We start from the raw sequence: 24,082 nt of genomic DNA on the forward strand, positions 1-24,082 counted from the left end.
AAGGACAAGCAGGCCCTGGCAGGACTCCAGCCCGGCTGGGGTAGAGAGCAAGCTGCAACGGAGCCAGTGCTCAAGCACCCGCATTCTGGTTTGCCTTCCAGGATTCTCCGCCTTTCCTTGATGGCACCTAGAGCCTTAGCAATGTCCAGTGAGTTACAGGCCTGCCTCAGCTGCCAGGTTGAGGTGGGGTTGCCCTGGAAGGTCAAATACGGACCTCTTTAACTCAAAGCTAGGGTTTTTGATACAGGATGCAAGCTCAGCCCATCCTACCGCCATCTCCCAGAGCTTTGAGCCGCAGCAGCTCCACCAACGCGTGATCTGGCGTCCACCCTTTCGGCCCAAACTCTTAGCTTTCTGGCATTCGTAGTACTCTGTGGCAGAGGGCAGTGACAAACTGTGTGAAACTGACCAACTCCAGGGCTTTCTCTTGGCCAGGGTTCTGTCCACACCTTAAAGATGGGGGAAAATGTCCTTTTATCTTTCCGCAAACAATCCGATTTATTTAACAGTCACCATTCCGAACAAGTAATCTCCATTCTTTCCTAATTTCTGCTCGTCTCGTTTTCTCTTCCCACCACTCATTTTGTCCGAGCCTGGGAAACGCGCTGTTTAGACTTTGTCCGGGTCTCAGGCAGAGAGCCTCCCTCCTGGTTGGAGCCGAGTTGGACCGAAAATGTTTTGACTGGCGTCGTTATGACAAGGTCATCCGTCATTCCTGGATAGATTGATAGCACCCAAGTCTGATGATAGCACCACGAGGGAAAACCCACTGCCTTGTAGACCCCGAGGCTAACCAGGCAGTCTTCGAAGACTTCAGACAAGTCCCCGGGGAAGGGGATGAAGTTCCAGGCCCCTTTCTATTAATGTGTGTGCAGGATTGCTGTGGCTGATGGGACCCCGGGAGACAGAGCAAACTCTCTCACATTCCCCTAGTTCACTGCAGAGAGACCTGGTCTTTCCTAAGGTCTCCGTGAGAAGCAGAGCTCTGGCAATGGAAGTCTGGACACTGCCAGACACTGACCAAAGAAAAAAGGCTATTTCCTAGAGTTTGGTCCCCAGAAATGGAAGTGCCAAAGAGTCACAACCCTCTTCCTTCCCTAGAAAATATGGAGATTTTTAGATGCCAGTTGCAGCAACTGCTTGGGCAGCCTGGTGCCACTGGTTTACACTGTGGCTAGAGAGGGTAGGCGGGGCGCCCAACTCACATTCATCCCAGCAAAATAACTGCGTGGATACACATACGTTAGTGTATCCAGCTACCAGGCTGCCTGTAAGGCATTATTAACCCCCACATTTCATGCAAATGGTGATCAGAAGGTTCTGAAAGGTTAGATAGGTCACCTAAGATCGGGCCACTAATGAATGAGGGAGGCCTGTTCAAACCCCACTCAGTGGGTTGCCAAGGGTATGTTTCTAAGTACACTAGTCAAATCTCTATCCATTACGTTGAGCCTGGCCTGGATGGTGGTGGGGTACCAAAGGAGAAGTCTGCTTCCAGGGTTGGGGGAATTAGGCAATTAGACAGATGAGGTGGTAAAGGACTTCTCCTCCATTATGCCTGCTGTAGAATACCTGACTTGTCACTTTTGAGGACAGCCCTCACCCCTGCCAGGCATACCAGAGTTACTGGATACAAGGAGTCAGTGAGGAGATAGAGCTCTAGGTACCAGAACATGGGGAACTTCCACAGTTGCTGCTGGGAGCAAATGAGAAGGTCTCCAGGGGATCTTCTACAGCCTGGACATCCCCAGTGCCTCTGCAGGTCCAGGACACTGACTGTGGCCAAGGTCAGCTCGGTCCTTGCCTGGGCCACAGGCAAGACACTCACAGGGCAACGCTAGCAAAGTCACTTTGTCAGGAGGCTGATCCTCGAAGGCCTGGAACATCTTGGGGTTTTTAGAAAGTGAGCGAGGGAACTGACCGACAGACTGCAGGGATGTTGAGCCCATCGGATCTCTTCCCTTCTCTTAGTGCTTAGAAGATGGGGAAACAAATCACTTGGACCACTTAGGAAGCGATCAAACCTGCATAAAAATCCATCGCTCCCAAATCGATGGGTGAATATTTGCTGGGAATTTGTTCCAGAGGAATGAATAAGGAGCGAGAGTGTATTAGATGCAAAGGGGGGACACGGTAGTGTTTTTCTTCATTGATTAATGGCCTCTAAAATAAAACAAGTGGGAAGAGGAGTCGGGATCAATAAATTAACTGCCCCGATTTATCATTTCTCCAGGATTTCTCCCCGAAAATTCTCCCTAGGAAGCCCGTTGTGCCTTTAGTTGAGCAGGGAAAAATGAAGCCCATGGCAGAGCTGGGAGGCAGTGTTGGGGAGGGCAGGAGAATAAGAAGGTGGTCTATACAGGAGACCCCCCCCCCATCTGACTTCATCTGACATACAGTTAAAAAGTTTGCCTTCCATATTAATTACTGTTTTCTTGGTGGGGGAGGGAAACAAATGGCCATCACCTTTGACAGGACTCCAATAAGAGAATCAACAGCGCTCCATTCTGCCCTGGGTCCTCCTGTTTCTAGGCTTAAGGTCACGGGTGGCTGAGTTAATAATTCATTAATATAGACATTTATTCAGAAGGGTTTTCTGAGCTCTGCCCTCCCTGCCTCCTCTTGGAGATTTATTTTCCTGAGAAGTGGATGGAGGCGGGGGGGGGGGGGGTGGCTGGCAAAAGGAGGGGTAGGAATAAAGAAGGTGGGGACTCTGGACATCCCCATCAACCATCCTAGTGGTAGGTTCCTTCAGCTTGCCACCAAATTCCTGGTCAATACTGTTTGAAAACAAGTTGTCCCTTAGGACACGGATTCTGGCCTCTAGTGGCCCCTTAGCCCACCTCTACAGATGTCCAGAAAGCTTCTTCCTTTCGTGGTTTAGAGTCTGTGTGAGGACATCTCAGAGAGGACCCTGGAGTTAGAGCAAAGGGAAAGCTCTGAAAAGCTTCCTCCACCTTTCCCTGATCTGGGATCTAGGAATTTCCTTCATAGGAGCACAGGCAACTTCAGGCAGAGAGTCGTCTCCCAGAAATGGGACCGTGGGGGCATTGCAAAACAATGCCTATAAGGCCCAGGTCCTCAGGTTTACATGTGAGGAGACGGGTTGGGGGAAGTCAAGTCAGATAGAGAGGTATGCTATGGGAAGCGGCTATGGGAAGAAAGAGTAAACCCAGCAAACCCGGGTAGGGGATGGGACCCACAGTGACCAGGGCTGGGCTGCTCCTAGAAGGTGTGGTTTGGATGAGATTAACGCAAGGGGAAATGGGTTCTGTCTTCGGGATAGGACACTATGTCTCAGGGGCTGAAGCAGTAAAAAGTAAAAGGGCCTTTAGAGTCCCAATCCTACCTCTTGAGCTGCTGACCCCTGTCATCCCTCAGGGCACTGTGAGCTACCGGATATTCTGCCAGAATATCCATTCACACTTCATGTCAGTTGGAGTTGCTTCTGCACCTGGTGGCTTAAACTGACCTGCTTCCAATTGTCTGCATCTAAATTCCTTCAAAGACAGAAGTGAAAGGATGAGATTAATGTAACTTTCTGTCCCAAGCTTTGTGCCAAGCGGATCCTGCCTTGTAACCTCGGTACCCGCTTCCTAGGGGTCATGTGTCTGGTGGGTGAGCTGTTCTGGAATCAAGAAAGTCCACCATTTACTCAAACCGCTAGTCTCCTCACTGACTCCTTTGCAAGGACACATCTTTTACTTAGTGACGGAAGAGTGATGACCTCTATGGGAAAGAAAAGGGAGTGGGGTGGGTGAGGTGGCAGGCATTTTCAGCTCCTCAGGTAGAAGCTGCTCTTCCCTTGGGTGGGTGACACAGCGGGAGCCTTGGCATTCTGAAGACAGACAGACAGACAGACAGACAGACAGACACACACACACACACACACACAGCATCCTCTTCTGAGACACACACAGCTTAGATGTCCCTTCAACTTCTTCCTACCACTGTCTGTACTCTGAGGGCAAGCTCCTAGCTTTACCAGGTCAATGACGGTCTCTGACTCGAGGAGGTCAAAATAGCCTGATTCTAAGATTTGTCTCTCACCCTCTGCCAGACATCACCTGTTCACTTCTCTTGAAAGGCAGCAGGATCTCTAGCTCCGTTCACCATGGTCACCCAACAACTGTCACTCACAATGCTTCTTAGACACCCTGGGCCTGATTGGATCTGACCCACTGACCTTGAGGTGAAAGGGCCCCGAAGTCTGTTACCAACTCCTGGGGCCAGTCCATGCTCCCAGGGAAGCCTCTTACTATATCATCTCCATTCACAGGAAAAGCAGCTATTACGATTTTCTGTGCTTTCCAGAATTAAAACCTTATCTGTGACACTTGAGTCCTATAAAGACTTAATGTGCTGCCATTGGGTAAAAACCCAGCAGCCCCTCCCCTCCCACCCTTTCTGTCTTTCCATCTTGAGATAACAAGAAAAATGTAAATAATTAGATAGGATAAACTGCTCCTTTAGGTAGTTTGGTATTCATTGCACTATCTTTAACCCATTCTCCTTTCCCTGGGAATTAAGTCTTTCCAAGCGTCCACAGAAATACACAATCCAACTAAAGTAATCTACAACAGCAATAAATACCATCTCATGAGCACCTGCTGTGCAGGAGAAATGACTGATAGACACCTTTGAGGCAATCTTCCAGGTTGTAGCCTAAGTCCGTGAAACCTGTGTACAAGTGGTTCTCAACCTGTGGGTCCCCTCTATCCCTTTGGGGAAATGAACTCTTACACAGGGGTCACATATTATCGGATATTTGCATTATGATTCATAACAATATCAAGATTCCAGTTATGAAGTAGCAATGAAAATAATTTTATGGTTGGGGATTACCACAACATGAGGAACTATATTAAAGGGTCACAGCAATCTTAAAAAAAATAAATAAAGGGTCACAGCTTTAGGGAGGTTGAGAATCACTGTGTACTTAAATACACAGTGTATACTGTGAGTTCTAATCGGGATGAGCTAAGCATGTAACAGTAGGAACAGATGCCATGTAGATGAAATTGGTAATTACTGGTATATGACAGGTTCCTATGAATTCCTGGCAACAGTTGTTAGGGGTCAGGATGGCTTCCAGTTAGTTCCATACGTGAGCAGGTCCTGGGGTTCTCTCCAGACACTCTGTTCTCCTAGGACAGTGGTTCTTAACCTTCCTAATGCTGAAACCATTTATGAAATAACTAAAGGATTATGTATTAAATAAATAAGCAAGCTGAGAAGTTCAAAATACTGGTTCTCTAGAGCCTTGTGAAGTAAAAACCACATAAGGAAATGTCTTAGAATAAGCAAAAACACATCTCAGAGAGACCCAATTAGCCATGATTCTTCTCCTTTTAAAAGAATACAAAACAAGGAATTACAGATAAGTTACTTAAGATTCTTGAGATTCCAAGTTAAATATACAAACCCGAAATTCTGAAGCTAGGATCCATGTACAAGAATGAACATGTGGTGTTTGTCTTTATGGGTCTGGGTTACATCACTCGGTATCATATTTTTGAGTTTCATCCATTTTCCTGAAAATTTCATAATCTCGTTGTCTTTACAGCTGAATAAAATTCTGCTGTGTAAATGTAGCCCATTTTCACTATCCATTTTCCAGTTGATAGGCATCCAGCCCGCTTCTATTTCCTAGCTATTGTGAACAGAGCAGCTATAAACATGGATGTGCAGGGGCCTCTACACTAGGAATACAGAATCCTTTAGGTATATGCCTAGTAGTGGCAAAACGGATGGCATGGTTCCATTTGATAATCCTCCAATCTGACTGCACCCATTTACACTGTCACCAACACTGAATAAGGGTCCCTCCTTCCCCACATCCTTGCATGCCTTTTTTGGGGGGGGTCTTGATTTCTTGACAACCACTCCTAGTAGAGTGAGATGGAATCTCCAAGTAGTTTTAGTTTGCATTTCCCTGATGGTTAACGATGTCAAACATTTTTTAAAAACTATTCATTCATCATTTTTGCTTCTTTAAAAATACTTTTATGCCTTTTTTTCTTTTTTAAACAGGGGTTATCTGTGCATCTTTGGAGCCTGTAGTGAAACTTGTTCTGTAGGCCAGGCTGGCCTCGAACTCACAGAGATCCACCTGCCTCCGCCTCCCGAGTGGCGTGCACCACCACTGTCACACGCGTGTTTTTCTTGTTTATGTGTTTATATGTTTATTTATTTATTATATATGTGCCACAGCATGCATATAGAAGCCAAAGAATAACTTTCAGGAGTCCATTCTCTCGTGCTACCACGTGGGCTGGGATTGAACAGATTTTTGGGCTTTATGCCAAGTGAGTGCCTTTACCTGCTAAGCCTTCTCACTCACCCTATTTGTACTTCTTTTGAGAATTCTCTTGTCAATTCTACAGCCCATTTTTTTTATTGGGTTGATTTTTAAAAAAGATTTATTTATTTATTAAATATACAGTGTTCTGCCAGAAAAGGGCACCAGATTGAATTATAGAAGGTTGTAAGCACCATGTGGTTGCTGGGAATTGAACTCAGGACATCTGGAAGAGCAGCAGTCAGTGCTCTTAACCTCTGAACCATCTATCCAGCCCCCAACCATCTCTCCAGCCCCTGGGTTGATCTCTTGATATTGAATTATAGAGGCCAAGAAGCTACAAAGGGGTTATTAGACGGAAGGTTGCCTTAGGGAGGGGGAATAGTGGAACACAGGTGCAGGGAAATTAGATGAGAAATATAAGGGGTTGAGAGGTTGAAGTGGGGATGGGGAGATGAGAGGGTTGCGGTAAGTGTTAACAAAAAACGAAGTAACATGACAAGGTCATATAGAAACCCAGAATATTGTAAGCAAAATTTAAAAATATAAGTTAAAAAAAGAGTTTGAAGGGCAATATCCCTCATGGTTTCTGCTGAAAGGCACGGGATATTAAAAACAATCCCAGTGCCAGGAGTGGGGTGACTCATGAGTTCTCAAAGCCCCCCTAAAAACCACATGAACTCCTGCAATTCTGTTGGTTGCCCAGAACTAGATGATAAGACACTATTACTGAAGATACCACACACATTGGTTATTATATATACATATATAAAATTGAGCTGGGATTGAGCTGGAAGTTTTCTCTCTCCTGGCTAATTGATTGCACCTCCTGTAAATTGGTACACCTCCCTCCAGAAGGCACTAAACAGGCTGCTAGGGAAGAAAACTAGTCAGTAGCCTTATCCAGCTGTGAACCAACGTGCCGTGCAAAATCTGTGCACTGATACTATAGTGGTGTGACTGCTATAAGAGTAACTAACTCAATTCTAATTGAACTTTAGGCCCACCTTACAGGAGATCGTACCTGTTACTGCAAACCTGGGCAAAGACCGTGGCTAGGGAAGGATCTAGGAGGCAACTGCTACTGCTGTTTCTCTGACTGAGTCCGGTAGCATACTGCCCTCTGAATATTCATGTTTATATTCACAGATCAGTGCTGCTGTCCGCCTTGGTCAGAGAAGCTTCTGGTTGTCGTGACCAGTCATCATTGCAGGGACTAGTAAACAGTCATGTGCTCAGTACAAGTAATTGTAATTGCTTGGCCCTCAACAGTATATCTACATCACCTCTCTAAGGCTCAAAGAGCATTGTGGACAAGGGTACAGAAAGAATATAAGAGCCAGAAGATGGGAAGGATCGCTGTACAAAACAAACAAACAAACCAAAACTGTCGTTCTGGACATGGCATTGCTGTTTGCATCCATGAACTCACAGCAGTAGTGCCTAGTGAGTGTCCATTATCATTTTATCAGGAGGAGGAGACACATAAGGCTCTATCCCTCCCAGAGGAGATAATAACAGTTAAAGGACGGGGGGGGGATGTGGTATGCATGTGTGCATCTGCCTGCGTGTGTGCGTGCATGCATGCGTGCGTGCATGTGTGTGTGTGTGCGTGTGTGTGTGTGTGTGTGTGTGTGTGTGTATCCAGTAGTGATCCCTTAGTGTATTGTCCCCACTTAAACAAATGGGTGCCATCAGTGCTTATTCATGCAGGCCTAGCCAGTTGCAGTGGGTCACATGAACAAAAGAAGGCAGGGAAATAGGAGAGAACATGGAAAGGAGACGGGATCTGGGAAGTGGGAGGGGAGTAAGGGAAGATTTGGAGTACAGACTTCAATCACAGAACATTATATGTGTTTATGAAACTGTTAAATTAAAAAATAAACTTAAAAGGAAAAGACAAGACCTAGAAGGGGCAAATACTATACAAAGATAAGATCATTTTTGCTTTGACAAGCCTGCTGGATTCTTTTCCTTTGCTTTACATTTGACTTTTTTTAAAAACTTTTTTAAGATTTATTTATTTATTATGTATATAGCATCTGTCTGTATGCCCACAGGCCAGAAGAGGGCGCCAGATCTGATCACAGATGGTTGTGAGTCACCATGTGGTTGCTGGGAATTGAATTCAGGTCTCTGGAAGAACAGCCAATGCTCTTAACCTCTGAGCCATCTCTCCAGCCCTAACATTTGACTTTTTGAGACAAGATCTTCATGTGTTCCTAGCTGGCCTTCAACTTGCTACATAGATCAGACTGACCTCAAAGTTGTGATTCCCCTGCCTCTGCTTCTCAAGAACGAGATAATAGCTGAGCTCACTATGCCTGGCAGGATTGTCAGACTCTTTTTTTCCCCTCAATATATTTTTTTATTTAAATTAGAAACAAGCATGCTCCACATGTCAATCCCAGCTCCCTCTCCTACCCCTCTTCCCATGTCCCTCCACCAACTCCTCCCAGCCCCGCACTGAATCCCCACATCATTCCCCAAGGAAAGTGAGGCCCTCCTTGGGGGGATTTCCAGAGTCTGTCATTTCATCCAGGGCAGGTTCTAGGCCCTTCCCCATGTGTCCAGGCTGAGAGAGCATCCCTCCATATGGAGTGGGCTCCCAGAGTCCATCTGTATGCTAGGGATAAATACTGCTCTACTCTCCAAGGTCCCACAGATTGCCAAGGCCTCCTCTCTGTCAACCAGGTTCGGTGGGAGGGTGTCTGGATCAGTTCCATGCTGGCCCCTCAGTCATCAGTCTGGGGTCCATGTGTTCCTCCTTGTTTAGGTCAGCTGCCTCTGTGGGTTTCACCAGTCTGATCTTGATTCCTTTGGTCATCACTCCTCTTTGCAACTGGGTTCCAGGAGTTCAATTCGGTTCACAGCTGTGGGTGTCTGCCTCTGCCTCCTCAGCCACTGGATGAGAGTTCTAGGATGGTATATAAGGTAGTCATCATTCTCATTATCATGGGAGGACATTTAAGGTAGCCTTAATGCCAGTTGGTGTCATTCTTGTAGATCTGTGAAGATCTCACTAGTGTCAGATCTCTCCTCCAACTTATAATGGCTCCCTCTTTTATGGTATCTCCCATCCTTTTCTCCTCTATTCTTACCCTGAGATTGCCAGACTCTTAAGGAAAACTAAACATAAAATGTGGCCCATAATAACATAATCCTGAATCCACTTTTTACAGTGATAGACAAGTGACAGTTGAACATTGATTGGAAAATTGACATTTTGACAATTCAGTGCTTAACAAATTGGCTTTGAAAATATTGTGCCAAGTGACCACACTTTGAGCTTTTTCTTCTTATCTGTCTACACTGGCAAGCATTTTCAACGAAAGCACATGTTAGATGGGTGTTTTATTTGGCAGTAGCCTAATCGTTTAAGTATAGATTTCAAAATCAAATGTTTGCTTCATAAGCAAACGTTTTCAAACAGAAGCATTTTCACTCTGTCTTGGAGCCAGTATGGAAGGCGGAGCATCCTAGTAAGCTTCTCCTATAGGACTGTCAACCACTGTTATGCCTCCTCCAATATTTTACATTGGTCACATCTCTTTCAAGTCTCTATGGGTTGCTTACAGGGCTGATCTTTACAAATAATTTTGCAAGGTGAGTGCAAGCATTTTTCAATGGGTGTTTTCTTGGTAAGAATAAATTGAAAATGCATACTACATTGAACTTTATCTGTATAGCTGTCATGTGTTTGTGATGCAAATATTTGCAGTATTTATTTAGTTTTGTTTCTAGACACAGTATGTTAAGAAGAATTGGGAACCTCCTTCTCAAGTTCAGGGATCTATACAGAAGAGGAGACAGAAAGATTATAAGAGCCAGAGGTGATGGATGACCCCAAGGAAACAGTGCCTTCCAGACACAACAGGACTGATACACACACGAACTTATGGAGATGGTTGCAGCATGCATTCAGCACACACAGGTTCAAATCAGATGAAATCTCACCACTGAGAAGGGGAATGGACACAAAGCCCCACCCCTAACCATGAAGTTATTTGCAATTGATACCTGCTGGGAGAAGGGAAATCAATTTTCTCTCTATGCCCAACAGTAATACAATACAAAATGGACTCCATGTTTTTATGTACCTTTTGTTTTTTTCTTATTTTGTTTAGGTATTTTTTGTCTGGTTTATTTTATTTTTTAGGCTGCTTTGATTTTATTTACTTATTTATTTATGTTTTGTTTTTTGAGATAGGGTTTCTCTGTGTAACAGTCCTGGTTGTCCTGGAACTCATTTTGTAAACCAGGCGGTCCTCACAGAGATCTGCCTGCCTCTGCCTCCCAAGTGCTGGAAGTAAAGGCGTGCGCCACCGCCGCCAGGTGATTATTTTGGGTTTTATTATTTGTTGTCTTCTTTTGTTTTTAAGAGAGAGAGAACATGGAGCTGAGCTAGGAGGAGTTGAGGGAGGGGAAAGAATGGGATCAAAATGTATTACATGAGTAAGAGCAGGGCCTGTCCCTGACTGTGCTGCCTCCTTCTGGGGGCCACTCCTCCAACTAGACTGTCTTACCCAGTCTTACTAGAAGAGGGGGTGTCTATTTTCTTTTTTTAAGGATTTTTATTTATTATGCATACATGCAGTGTTCTGTCTACATGTCATACATACCAGAAGAGGGCATCGGATCACACTATAGATGGTTGTGAGTCACCATGTGGTTGCTGGGAATTGAACTCAGGACCTCTGGAAGAGCAGCCAGTGCTCTTAACCTCTGAGCCATCTCTCCAGCCTGGAAGTGTCTATTCTTACTGCAACTCCATATACCATACTGGCTGATACCCATGGGAGATCCAGTCTGTATCTGAAGATTAAATAATGGAGGAGGAGGAGTTGATGGGCCATGGGGGTGAGGGAGGTTGAGGGGGACTGGGAAGAGGGGAGAGAGGAGAAACTTAGATTGGAAAACAAAAACAAATAAATAACAACAAAAGGAAAATAACAAAGAAAAAATATTATATGAAAACATTCAATTAAAAAGTATCTTCAAAGAGGAGTTGGGAGGCAAGTGGGATGACTCTGTGGATAAAGGTGCTTGCAACCAAACCTAATGACTTGAGTTCATTCACCAGAACATGTTGTAAGTGAGAGAGAACAAACTCCCACAAATTGTCCTCTGATCACCACACAAATACAGTAGCACGTGGCCATTCCTCCATACACACAAAATAAAATAAAATAAAGAAATCAGACTAGCCTAGTTTCCCTGTATTACTGAGGTATATTTTCAACTACAAGTGACAGAAACTAAATTAATCTAGTATCAACTTGCTTAAAGGTGAGATTTAATGGCTCACAAGTGAGAGACAGCTTCTGAGTTTTAGGCACAGATAGATTCAGAGGTTTAAACAATGCTGCCCTGCCTCAACCTCTCTCCTCAGTTCTTGGTTCTGCCTCTTTTGTTCTGAATTTGATCTCAGGTGTAATATTTCATCTTTTATTCTTCTAGATTGCAGTCTAGGAATATATAAGTTGTTTCATAATCATTCCCATGAAAGTCCCAGAGTACAGTGTCCATTGAGTAATATAAATCACACACTTATCCTTCTATTGTCATGAAGGAAATATAGTATATTGACTGTTCACACCTGGACCTCAATCCCAACTAAGCCCCACAGACTTAGAGGGAAGAGGAAATTTCTCAAAGAAGAGCCAAGGTAAGTAGAGGATATCTATATCTATTTCTATATGTATATATATAGATATACAAGTATACAAGGTATATATAAATAGGTAGATAAGAAGAGTAGGGATAAATATTGAACCACAGAAGGCAAATATTTCAGTGTAGAGAGATGGTTCAGCTCTTAAGAGCATTTCTTGCTCTTTCAGAGGATTCAATTTGACTTCCCAGAATGCAAATGGGTGGCTCACAACTACCTGTAACTCCAGCTTCAGAGGATCTGATGCCCTCTTCTTACCTCCATGGACACATACCCACACACACACCACATACAACACACACACATAACATACACACAGAGCATATACTCATACAGTCACAAACACACAAGAAAAAATCAATCTCTTTTAAAAGGTAAATATTTAAAAAGTAAGTATCTTCTTTAGGCAGGTGATGTATGCTAACAGTGAAACATTTTTTATAAAGAACATTGCCATCAACAGGCACTGGCTGGTCATACAGCATCTCCCTTCATTTTGGGAAATGATGGATAGTAGTTCTTGGTCTTCCTTTGAAGCCACTGTGTTTTCTACAAACAGAGCTTTGACCAGTCATTTTGTCTCCTCCAGCCAGTCACCCTGGGACACATATCAGCAACTAACTGACCGGCGAACACCTCTTTTCCCTATTCACTCACTAGGATAGATTTGGAAGTCGCCAGTGAAATGTCAGTAGAAGTCCCTGGGTAGGACTTCCAAGAAGGCTTCTAAGGGAAAGCTTCAGCCATCTCTTAAATCTTTGCCCCTATTCCCTGTCCTTACTCCCTTCTTCTTCCAAGGGCACTAATGTGTTGATGGGGGGTTCACAAGTCATTTTTGAAAACTGAGGAAGAAGGGTACATACAGGCTAAGTATGGGAGAACCACAACACAGAAGCCTGGATCCTTTTGTAGAATCAATTAGCCACAATGATAGACTGAACTACCTGTCCCGAGACTTCTTGGACAACAAAAATGTACCCCTTTCCCTCTAGCCAGATGAATTCCTAATCAACACACAAGCTCTGTATCCTCTCTCTCTCACTTATAATGATTTTATTAATTAGGCATACTACTTGGTGGCTCCTTACTTAAATTATTCTTGTTAACAGTAGCTAAGATGCTGGTGTCTATTGTTCAGGCAGGCTTCTGGCTAACACAGACAGTATAGCTAGACACCAAATACACAAACCTAAAATAGGCCATGTCAGTCCATCTTGACTCTAGTATGTAAACTGGATCCATCCAGAGGATGGAGCTGGTACCCTAGAAAGATGGAGTACATCACCCCAGTGCTTCGGGAGATGGCTCTTGTGTGCCCTTCTAACATTCAGGATTTAGACTCCTTTTCATACCAGTCTTGAAAAGCTAGAAACTGAATTATGCGCAACAATTATCGAGCACTCATAGTCCTAAACCTTTCCTGGGGCGAGGGCCCCCTTTACCCCCCATCAAGCTCCCATCCAGTCTTCTGACTTTCTTCCAATGAAAGAAGGAAAACTAAGAGACCTCTGTCTCTCAGTCGAAAAACCAAGAAACTGGTAATTATTCAGTCCATGAGGATGGATGTCCCACCTGATCTTCAGTTTACAATGGAATCCTGAAGAAGTGGGTCACAATACCAGCTAAGTAATGAACACCTTGTTGCCAGGATAGATGAGCTTATCAGCAAGAGTGAGGTAAGTAGGCAAAAAGCAAAGGCTTCCTTCTTCTGTGTCCCTTTATATGGGCTGCTCCAGAAGGTGTGGTCCATATTTAGGGTTGAGTCTTCCCACCTCAAATGATCCAATCAAAAATATCCCTCACAGGCTCGCTCAGTTTGGGTTTTAGTAGATTTCAGATGTAGTCAAGTTGTCAACAGGATTAGTCATTACACGTAAGCTGAAATTTGTCACCTAATTCTCCATTTCACCTCCTAGAAATGATAATAATATGTATTACATAATGCTCAAAGTGTACAACTACAATTAGAATTAAATTGATAATGGACAAAATAAGAGATTTGAGAAAGAAAAATCAGTTCTTCTTCAGCCTAAATATCTAATTAGGTTAGGAGAAAGTTCTATAAACAATTTCCCCCAAGGAAAGATTTTGGGACATTGTAAAGGTTCCTGCTCTAAAGTTATAATAGTTTATAATATAATTTCAAAGTTGTGAGTGCTGAAAGCTGGTTTTGTTACATTTTTAAAAATCTTGTGTGTGCACACGTATGTGCGCATGTCACAGCATGTGGGTGGAGATCGGGAGACAAGAGGTAGGCGCTGTTTCTTTTCTTTTATTATGTGGGTCCCAGGAGTGGAACTGAGGATCCGGCTTGGCAGCAGGCATCTTTGTGCACGGGAGCATCTCATTGGCCTCGCATGCTTGTTTCAATGATCCATATTTTGTCCTAGTGTTGGGTCGTGAATTATCCACAACGGCTTTTCACAGAGAACATTTGCACATTTGTGGAACTTGAGATGCGTTAGACTATTTTCTTTCTATAAAGAGCAGTGCAGTTTTAAGACAGGAGGGCAGTGTGCGGCTCTTGCGTGCAGTCTGAGCTGTAATGTCATCTGGTGAGCGTCAGCCATCTCCTTCCCATGTTTATGAGGTGCTTTTCCACGGAGTATGTACCCAGGATGGAGAAGCTTTAAATCACCTTGAACTTGAAGCTCACACTCTCTTTGTTTTGGGGATCTTGGAGCAGCAACAGCAGTTAGATGGAGGAATGAACCACAGGCTAATAACACATCAGCGGAGGCACCAGCAGAGGCAGCCTAGGCAAAGCAGGAGCAAAGGTGTAATTCCACACGGCACTTGGAGAGAACAGGGAAACATTCTGAAGAGGCTGCGTGGATTCAGTTAGCACAGAGGGTGATGCTGGTGTCTTTCTCACATAGTGTTTCCTTCTTCAGCCAACACAGGGTTGGACAGTCTCTATGTTTGACACTCTCTAAGCTACAGGAGGCAGGCAAGGAGTGACATTTCGCCTTGAGGCATGCTCTGACCAGTTCCTGTTGTAGGTAGTCAGATCCCTCAGTAAGTCAGGAAAATGAAGTGATAATAGAAGGTATATGGCCTGTGTGAGACGGACCCCTCCTGCCAGTTTTTTTTTTTTGAGGTACAATGAATAAAGATTGTATTTATTTAAGATGTACAGCATGATCAATTGGTTTTGTGAGTGCACTGTGAAAAAATTAGCTTCTACTAATGAACGCTTTCTGCATTTCCAATGGGTGCTGTGTGCATAATATGAATAAATACATGGATTTTTGAAAGAACAAGACTATGTCATATTTGCCAAACTATAAACTAAAGGAGAAGACAAGACTCCATAGTTTAAGATCTGATATAAACAAGACAAGAGAGAGAGGCATAAAGGCTAACCGTTAGCATGCCTTAGCTTGAATATAAACTTGATCCAGTCTTAACCACTTACTATTTGCTTAAAGACTACTTTTAAAACATATAATGGTGGCTTTGGAAACTATCTCTTCAAAGACTTCTGGTAACGGTGATGGCAAGAAGCAACTGGAGTTTTAGCACCCTCAAATTCTTACCAGAGCCTGTTCTGCCCTAAGCCATATTCATCAGAAGGAAATGGCTTTCTTTTAACTTCATGGCAAACATTTGCAAGCCCCATAACTAGCTCTGCCACATCCCACCTTGACCTGCCGGCCTGCAGCAACCGTGTCTCTTCCAGGAGGTTGTTGCAGATGTTTGAATCTGGATCACGCTTTACAGAAGTTAGGAAATGGTGCCTTTGTGAGGCTCAAGGGCCTGGGGATGATGCAGGGTTGAATGAACGTTGCCCCTCAGAACTCGCACCTCCCCAGAGTCAAAGTAGCTTTGGAGTGTGATGTTAGCAGAGCGACAGGAAGATGGGGAAAAAGGAAGGAATCTCCTAGGCAGCCTTTGAAAGGAATATCACCCTGACTGTAACTTGATTTCAGATTTCTGGGTTCATAAATTGTGAGAGTAAAAAAAATTCCATTGATATAGACCACCTTGTTTGTGGTGCTTTTTTTTTTCAGTTTTCAAATGAGCACAAGGGAACTAATAGACTGAGGGAGACCAGAAGAATTGAAGTTACAAACTAAAAGCAACAGACGCTGACTGAAGACGGGGATGGCTCTTCATCAGCACAGCGGTGCTCGCTAGGGTCTGGGTCTGTCTGTCACGGTGAGATGCAGCGGGTAGAGGGGAGCTGCCTGCACAAGTTGGCAGCTGCAGTTTACCTCAGTCCTAGAAGGCTCAAGTGAGGCCTGGAGTTTGCAACTTCCCTTCTGTTTGCCTCAGGACAGGCCCTAGAATTGGTCACTCAACGAGAAGAGTGGGTGAAACTGGCCCTTGAAAATCAGTCCTGGTGGCAGTGAGTTCTGGGAAGAACAGTTGTCCCACCTATCTGCTGCCCCCAAGGCGGGGCTAGAACTAGTTCTCTAGAGTCTCAAGAAGGCAGTCCAAGTTGCAGTCTTTGGAACTGTTCTAACAAAATTACAGCACACATACCTGGGTTTGGATTCTCCGTCTACTCTAGAAATTACTGTGCAACCTTGAGCACACAGTTATTTACTTCTAGTCTTTTTTCTTTTGCGTGGCTGTCTGGAAATTAGGAACAAGAAATTAATGAGTTCACACTACCCAAATATTTGCTATAAAAATTGCAAGGTGTGAACTTGCATTCTAAATTGCAGAATTAACCATGTATCTCGTTCTGCCCCAGACAATTCATTTTAGATATTATTAGATATTATATTTTTCTTGGAGGGGGGAAGAGGGGTAAGACTTCATTCTGTAGCCTATACTTCACAATGGCATCCTCTTGTATCTGCCTTCCAAATTCTGGGATTACAGGTGTGCACCACAATACCCGACTCCAGTGTAACAATTTATAGCCCTTCTTTCCATCAAAAAAATGGCTCTACTTGACCACACATTACATGGTCACCCAAGCTGTGAGGTGTTCCCATGCACACATCAGAGGAAACCATTCATGGTGCAGACCTGAGCCTGGGCTAGTCACGGTGGGGAACACAGTGGTCAGAACTTAGTCATTTCCCCTGGAGAAGGGCACTTTGTGTATCTACCACTAACACACACACACATGTTATTTTCATTACATTTCATCTCAGTGCAGAGGGAAAATGTAGTTGGTATATAATACTGTAGAGAGTTGTGTTTCAAATACAGAATATCCAGTGCTCTGCCTAATAATTAGATGATTGGTTTCCTAATGCTTTATATGATGCAGAAATCCTTGGTATATTATTCCACAGCTGTTCAAGTTGTGCTGCGGTATTTGAGCAAATTGATTGCAATTTTTGGATATGCCTGGAATTCATTATATTTTGTTTTACATTTAAAATAATGGAATATAGTCATTCTCACCCCCTCCCCCAACCCACTATCTGGCACATTTTCAGGAAAAAAATTAAATTGAGGATGAGAGGTACTTGCTTTCTTGGGTTGTGGAGCTGAACTGGAACAGGCTGTGGTATACAGTGGATGCTCCCCCTAATTAACATGAAAATGTTACTGTGTGGTGAGAGGAATGTGAGTCTCCAAGCTCAGTGCCCAGGAGATCACCTTGTTTATATTTCAAGGGGCCATTTAACCTTACTGACAGCAATTTAATCTTAGTTAGAGGGAATTCTGGGGTATGCCTGGCAGTCTGGGGCTTGGGTGTAGGAACCAGCGCATTTGTGTCATGCCAAGCCTTCCTTGTCTCTGAGTGTGTTCCTTCAGGACTCTGCTGGCTCCATCTGGGGCATGGAAGACTTGCTGCACAGCCAGTTGTGAGCTTTGCCTTTACAAGCCGTGCCAGTTTTCCGGTGCTGTTGTCACAGATGGCCACAAACCCAGCTGCTTCGGAGCCATAGATACATCAGCTTCCAGGCCCAGAGGTTAGAAGCCCCGCACCACGAGTCAAAGGAGGTCTCCCTTTGGGAGAGTGTGCAGAGGAACCCATGCGCTTGCTTTTGCCACATTTGGAGGCCACCTGCACTTCCTGGACCTTCAAAGACAGCAGCCAAGCAGCATCCTGCATCCTGCCTGACTATGTTCTACAGCCTCCCACCCAGAAACAGCCTGGATTGCTGTATCTGCAGTCTCTTCCACCATGCAAAGCCATGCAGTCTCAGATCCCAAGAACTGGGATAGGGCATTGGGAGGATCCCACGTGGCAGTTGTTACATTTCAAATGCAGGACAAAAGGCTGAGATGCCTACTTAACATATCAAAGCGGACCTTGCCTCCAGGTTCTCCCAGACCTCTCCGCCTTTACCTTTTACAAGGTGTGGCTGGTAAACCCTGCCTTCTATCCTGAACTCTCCAGGCCAGGGGCTTGGCTGCCCTCCCCTCAGAGGTTCTTCCCTATATAATCCAGACATTTTGGTTACCCACCCTCTTCTTGTACCTTTGGCCTCTTGGCCTCTGTAACCTGGTTTCCCTCCCTCCCCTTCCTCTTCCCCTCCCCACCTCCCTTGGCTCAGCTCAGCCTGGTCATGCCCACCCTGAACTCTCCCAGATGTCCCTACCTCTCTCCCTATGCTCCCCACTATCTATAGTAAACTTTCTCCTCTGTCATACCTGGGAGCAGTCATGTCCTTTCCTATTTATTTGTTTGTTTGCTTGCTTGCTTGTTTGTTTTCATTCATCTGTTAGTCTCCAGGGCCTCACTTCCCCCAAGGCTGGCTCTCTGTGACATCATCACCCAGCCTCCAGTCTGGGGTGTACAGACCTCTCTCCTTTTATACCTTCACACCCCCATTAGCTCTGCACCTCCACTTCAGTCCGGGAGAGTCTTGTTTCAGTTGGATGTGGAAGGTACAGCTCCTCCCCCTCTCCTAAACCCACAATCTCCTAAGTATTCCTAAACATTTAGGCTTTGGGAACACACAAAAAGTAAACAGCTTATAGTCTGTTTCTGATTTCTGGTCGGCCACCCCCTCTTCCTGAGATTATTGACCAGGGCTAACTCTCTCACAGAAGGGATGGAGACAAAGACTTGAAGCACTGGAAGAGGAAAAAACAATCTATAAGTTGGCATCTTAAATACTAATTTAAATACGGCGCCCTATGAGGCTGAGCACTAAGGCATTCAGGGTAGGGGGCATAGGATGGCACCATAAGCAAGGCTCCCAAACTCTCCCCCCTCCCTGCCTGGCGTCTTCTTGCCTCCTCCCTTTCCCCTGCAGCTGCCTGGCTCTGCACAGGAGCACCCCAGCTCCTTTCAAACTAGTGTTTGAGGTCGACAGAAAATGCTCATTCTGTTATCATAACCAAGACGAGTGGCATTTTCACCAGAAACCGTACTCACTGAGACAGACAAAACTAAACCAACCCACTATTTTTTGTTGTTGTTGTTTTGTTTTTATGGGGTTTCTCTATGTAACAGCCCTGGCTGTCCTGGAACTCACTCTGTAGACTAGGATGGACTCAAACTCATGCACCTGCCTCTGCCTCCTGAGTGCTGGGATTAAAGGCGTGTGCCACCATCACCCAGCTAACCAACCCACTTTTACAGCCATGCAAGACATGCCTGGCTTTCTCCCTTCACTCTTAACCTTTCTGCCATCTTGATATTTGTCTGTTACCCCTATTATTATAAAGGCACCCCATTATTCTTTGACATAGCAGAACTCCAGGGAGCTCCTCTTCTTCCTGGCCAACATTAGAGCCCATAGTGACAAAACTGCCATCTACTCTTCCACTTTACTCCTCCAGCCCCAGACATCATCCCCATGAAGAATAAATGGAAGCACCCAGTCTTCAAGCCTTAGGCTGCCCATCACACACACATACACACACACACACACACACTATATATATATACATATGCATATATGTATATACATACATAATACACACACGTGAAAAATTGAAAAAACATATACATAATATAAAAGCATTTCAAGAATGTGGTTAACTATGCAGTTGGGGAGCAGAAGAGTACATTTTCCAAATGGACATGTGGAATTTTAATGAAGAAAATTGTTCTAGTTTGTTTTCTGTTGCTGTGATAAGCACCATAACCAAAAGCAACTTGAGGAAGAAACAGCAACTACCAACAGGAGGACGGGCTAAGCACTGGCTTTAATGTCTATTAGCTGTGTCACTACAGGCCACTTCCATTCCACTGACAAGTTCTTTATCTGAAAAACAGTGATTTGTGCCACACACCGCACAGGATGAACGTAGAAACAGACTGAGATACAGTTTGACATAAAAGAGAAATGTGCTGTGGGAGTTTGAATGTAATTGGCCCCATAAGCTCATAGGGAGTGACACCATTGGGAGGTGTGGCATTGTTGGAGTAGGTGTGACCTTATTGGAGGAAGTGTGTGTGTGTGTGTGAGAGAGAGAGAGAGAGAGAGAGAGAGAGAGAGAGAGAGAGAGAGAGAGAGAGAGAGAGAGAGAGAGTATGTGTAGGGGGGATGATCTTTGAGGACTCCTTTGCTGAAGCTGTACTCAGTGACACAGTTCACTCACTTCCTGTTGCCTGGTGATCAAGATGTAGAGCCCTCAGCTCCTTCTCCAGCACCATGTTTGCCTGCACGCATGATGGTAATGGTCCAAACCTCTAAACTATCACATCAATCAGTATGCTCTTCCCTGCCTGGGAAGGACCCCTTCCTGCTCTCAGCATTCCTAAGTTGCCTGTAGTTCTTTGTCTAAAGTTGGGGCCCCCATGGGCTTTCCTTCTTCCACATTAGCATCAAGTCATGCTTAGGCACAACCCCTGAACCTAAGGCTCAGGGATTATTGTTGAAGCGGGGCCAGCAAGACTGTAAGAGCCAGAGGTTCAGGGACTTTGCTCCAAGATTGGATCTCCTAGAAATCTCAGAAGTTACATACATGATGTCTCACTACATATTCTTTTAAAACACTATTCAATTATTTTGTTAATTTCACACAACGTATTTGAACACATCCACCCCAATTCCTCTCATAAGCACTCTCTCCATCCTTCTCTCCCTTCCCATCCAACTTTGAGTGCTCCCTACAGCTGAATTGAGTTTGTGTTGCCCAACTAAGTGTGGGGTATGTCCTGGACTCTGATCACATCATTAAATAAAACTGACTCTCCCTCTCCCAGAAGCTGTCAAATGCCAATAGCTCTTCAGATCATGGTGAGATTCGCTGCTGACCTTCTCCCCTCTGTGCTGGAATTTGTCTGGTTTGAGCTTTCACCGGTCCTGTTCATGCTGTCACTATCAATGTTGCGTTCATATGTGCAACTGCCCTGTTGTATCCAGAAAACACCATTTCCTTGATATTATACACCACCTCTGGCTCTTACAATCCTCCTGCCCTCTCTTTCAAGAAGATCCTAGAGCCTTTGTGGGAGGGGTGTAATATGTATGTTGCATTTAGGACTGAGAACTCCACAGACTCTTATTCTTTGCTTGTTGACTGGTTGAGTCTCTTTGTATTAGCACCTAAAGCAAGGAGAAGCTTCTCTGAAGAGGGTTGGGAGATACTCTGATCTATGGGTATAGTTATGTGTCATTAGGAGTAATTTTAATAATATGTCAATTTAGCAGAATAATACTATTAGGTTTTCCCATATCTAGCATATCTTATTTCCTTTATTAGTGCCACAGGGGTTACATCTCATGGGGTGAACCTTAAATCCAATCAAAAAGTAGTTGGTCATTCCCCCTAACTATTGCACCAGTGGGCTATCTGGACAATTATTAGTGTCGTTTTCGGGATTCACAGCTGAGTGAGATTGATGATACCCTTCTCGTCCAGTAGTGTGCATAGCACCTTCCAACACTAAAATACTTAGCCCATAGCAATAAAGTTTCCAGGGAACAGCATCTTGATTTCCTGATGTCCGTGATGCTAGTATTTTATGTGTTGTCTTCAACAATAGGGTATTATCATTAAGTTGACCCCACTGGCCAACTACTCAAAAAAGAGGAAACTCATTCCTGATACTGGGGTTTTGTTTGCTAGAATGAGATGTTTATTTGGGGTATTTCCCTCTTCTATTGTAGAGCAATTTCATCAAACCTCTTTTTATATATGAATATGTCTATATTTTTGAAGCTCCTATAGTAGTGGGTTTCACATGGGCTCCTCGAAAGGCCTCTAGTGTTAGCTGTCCCTATCCATATTCCCTCATCTACCCTGTTAGCCACTCCCTTCCCTACCTTAGTGTTCCCCTTTAGTCCTATATGCTATGCTGTTCTAGCTTCCTTCCCTTAAGGGTCCTCCTGACTCCATAGCCCCTTGCTAATTCCTGACCTCGGAACACACACATCTGAAGATTTAAAGCTAACATCCATGAGAGAGAGACAGTATGTGATGTTTGTCCTTCCAAATGAAAGGCTATTTCTAGCTCTCTTCATCTACCTGTGAATTTCTTAACTTGGTTTTTCTTAACATCCGAACAATACTCCATTGTGAAAATGTACCACATTTTCATTATCATGCATCTGCTGTTGGACATCTAGGCTGTTTCCATTTCCTGGCTATTAGACACAAAACAAAAATGCCACATGTTCTTGTTATTGAAATAATGGCCACTAAAATATATGCTCAATAAGAAAACCCAGAGCTTCTTTTTTTTTATATTTTAAGGTCCAAGTTGTGATAAATGTATCTTTCTCCTTTGAGCTCATATATTGCAAGAGAACATAGTAGATCATTTTGATTTGTGTGAGTAGGTAACATCTAAAAACGTACTCCATGATATAAGCTCTCATTAGAAAAGTGGCCTTAGGGAAGGAAGCTGAAATACATATCATACATTCATGGACAGGCGACAGAAGTGTGAGTCTGTTATGTATCCAACAGACACAAGTGACACCTGGATATTTATGGTACATCACTCTTCCTCCCAAAGTAACCCAGAAAAATATGGGGCAAAGGAATCTGAAAACTGTTAGTTTAAGAAAACATGTAGGATTTATTTCATTGGTGCAAGGACTTAGTGTTTCATTGCCCTACTAGTGAAAAAAATTCCACTTCTCCACATCAAGATGATAATTTAACTTTAAAATATGCAATAACTTAAAAATCATTAGTGCTAAAGGATTTAGGAAACACCACTAAAAGACTGACTGTCTGTCTTTATATCTACATATCCATCCGTCTATCCATCCATCCATCCATCTATCTATATATCTATCCATCATCCCTCTCTCTTTTTCTTCCTCTCCTAATTAGGATCTTTATAGTATGTTTGTGAGGCTGATAAATAGTGCCCCCTCTTTGTGTGTGTCTATTTTTTAAAATATGGGATCTCGCTATATAACTTAGGCTGGCCTAAGAGTTGTTGCAACTCCCCTGACTCTATTAAACTAGTTTAGAGCTCCCTTTTCATTATATCTAAGAGATTCTATACCTCAGTAACTTGAGCTATATACAGAAAGGAAATATTGCTATTGGAACTGGAGAAATGGTGCAGAGGTTAAGAGCATTGGCTACTTTTCCAGAGGACCCAGTTTCAGCTCCCAGCACCCACATGGCAGCTCACAACCTTATTAACTCAGTTTCAGAGGCTCCAGTGTCCTCTTCCAGCCTCCAGAGGCAATTCATTCACATGGAGTATGAACCTATATGCAGGCAAACATTAATACACATAAAATAGAAAGAAGCATTTGCTATTGAGCACCAACAACATGCTAGATTCCACTGCATGGATATGTGATGGGTAAACATATTCTGTTGCATATGCATATGTGAGCCTTCATTTAATACCAAAATCTCTTGGAAAAAAAAAACAGTCATCTCATTTGTAGAGATGAGAACACTGAGGCTGGGTGAGTATAATCGTCTAAGGCTCAAGCAAGGCTTGAGAATACAAGTTTATGAGCTGACAAAGAACCTAGCGTGCCAACAGCAAACCAGCCTCCCTGCAGGTTGAGACCAGAAAAGCAGCCACAGGCCGGATTTCAGGGGTGGTAACGGACCTTCTCACAAGTATTTTTCATGCATTCTCCAAGCTCCTTGTATTATGTGCTGTGCTTGAGACAGCCTCATTCCTGCCTTCATAACAGCTTCCCATCTAGACGCTGACTGAGCCGTCCAGCCAGTGATCCAGTGGCTTGGAAGTGCTATGAAAGTGAGTGAAAACATGTCACAGGAGGACCTTCTGACTGCCAAGTAGACTCTCA

The sequence above is a fragment of the Mesocricetus auratus genome, unplaced genomic scaffold, assembly GCF_017639785.1.
Source record: "Mesocricetus auratus isolate SY011 unplaced genomic scaffold, BCM_Maur_2.0 Super-Scaffold_6730, whole genome shotgun sequence".
NCBI lineage: Eukaryota > Metazoa > Chordata > Mammalia > Rodentia > Cricetidae > Mesocricetus > Mesocricetus auratus.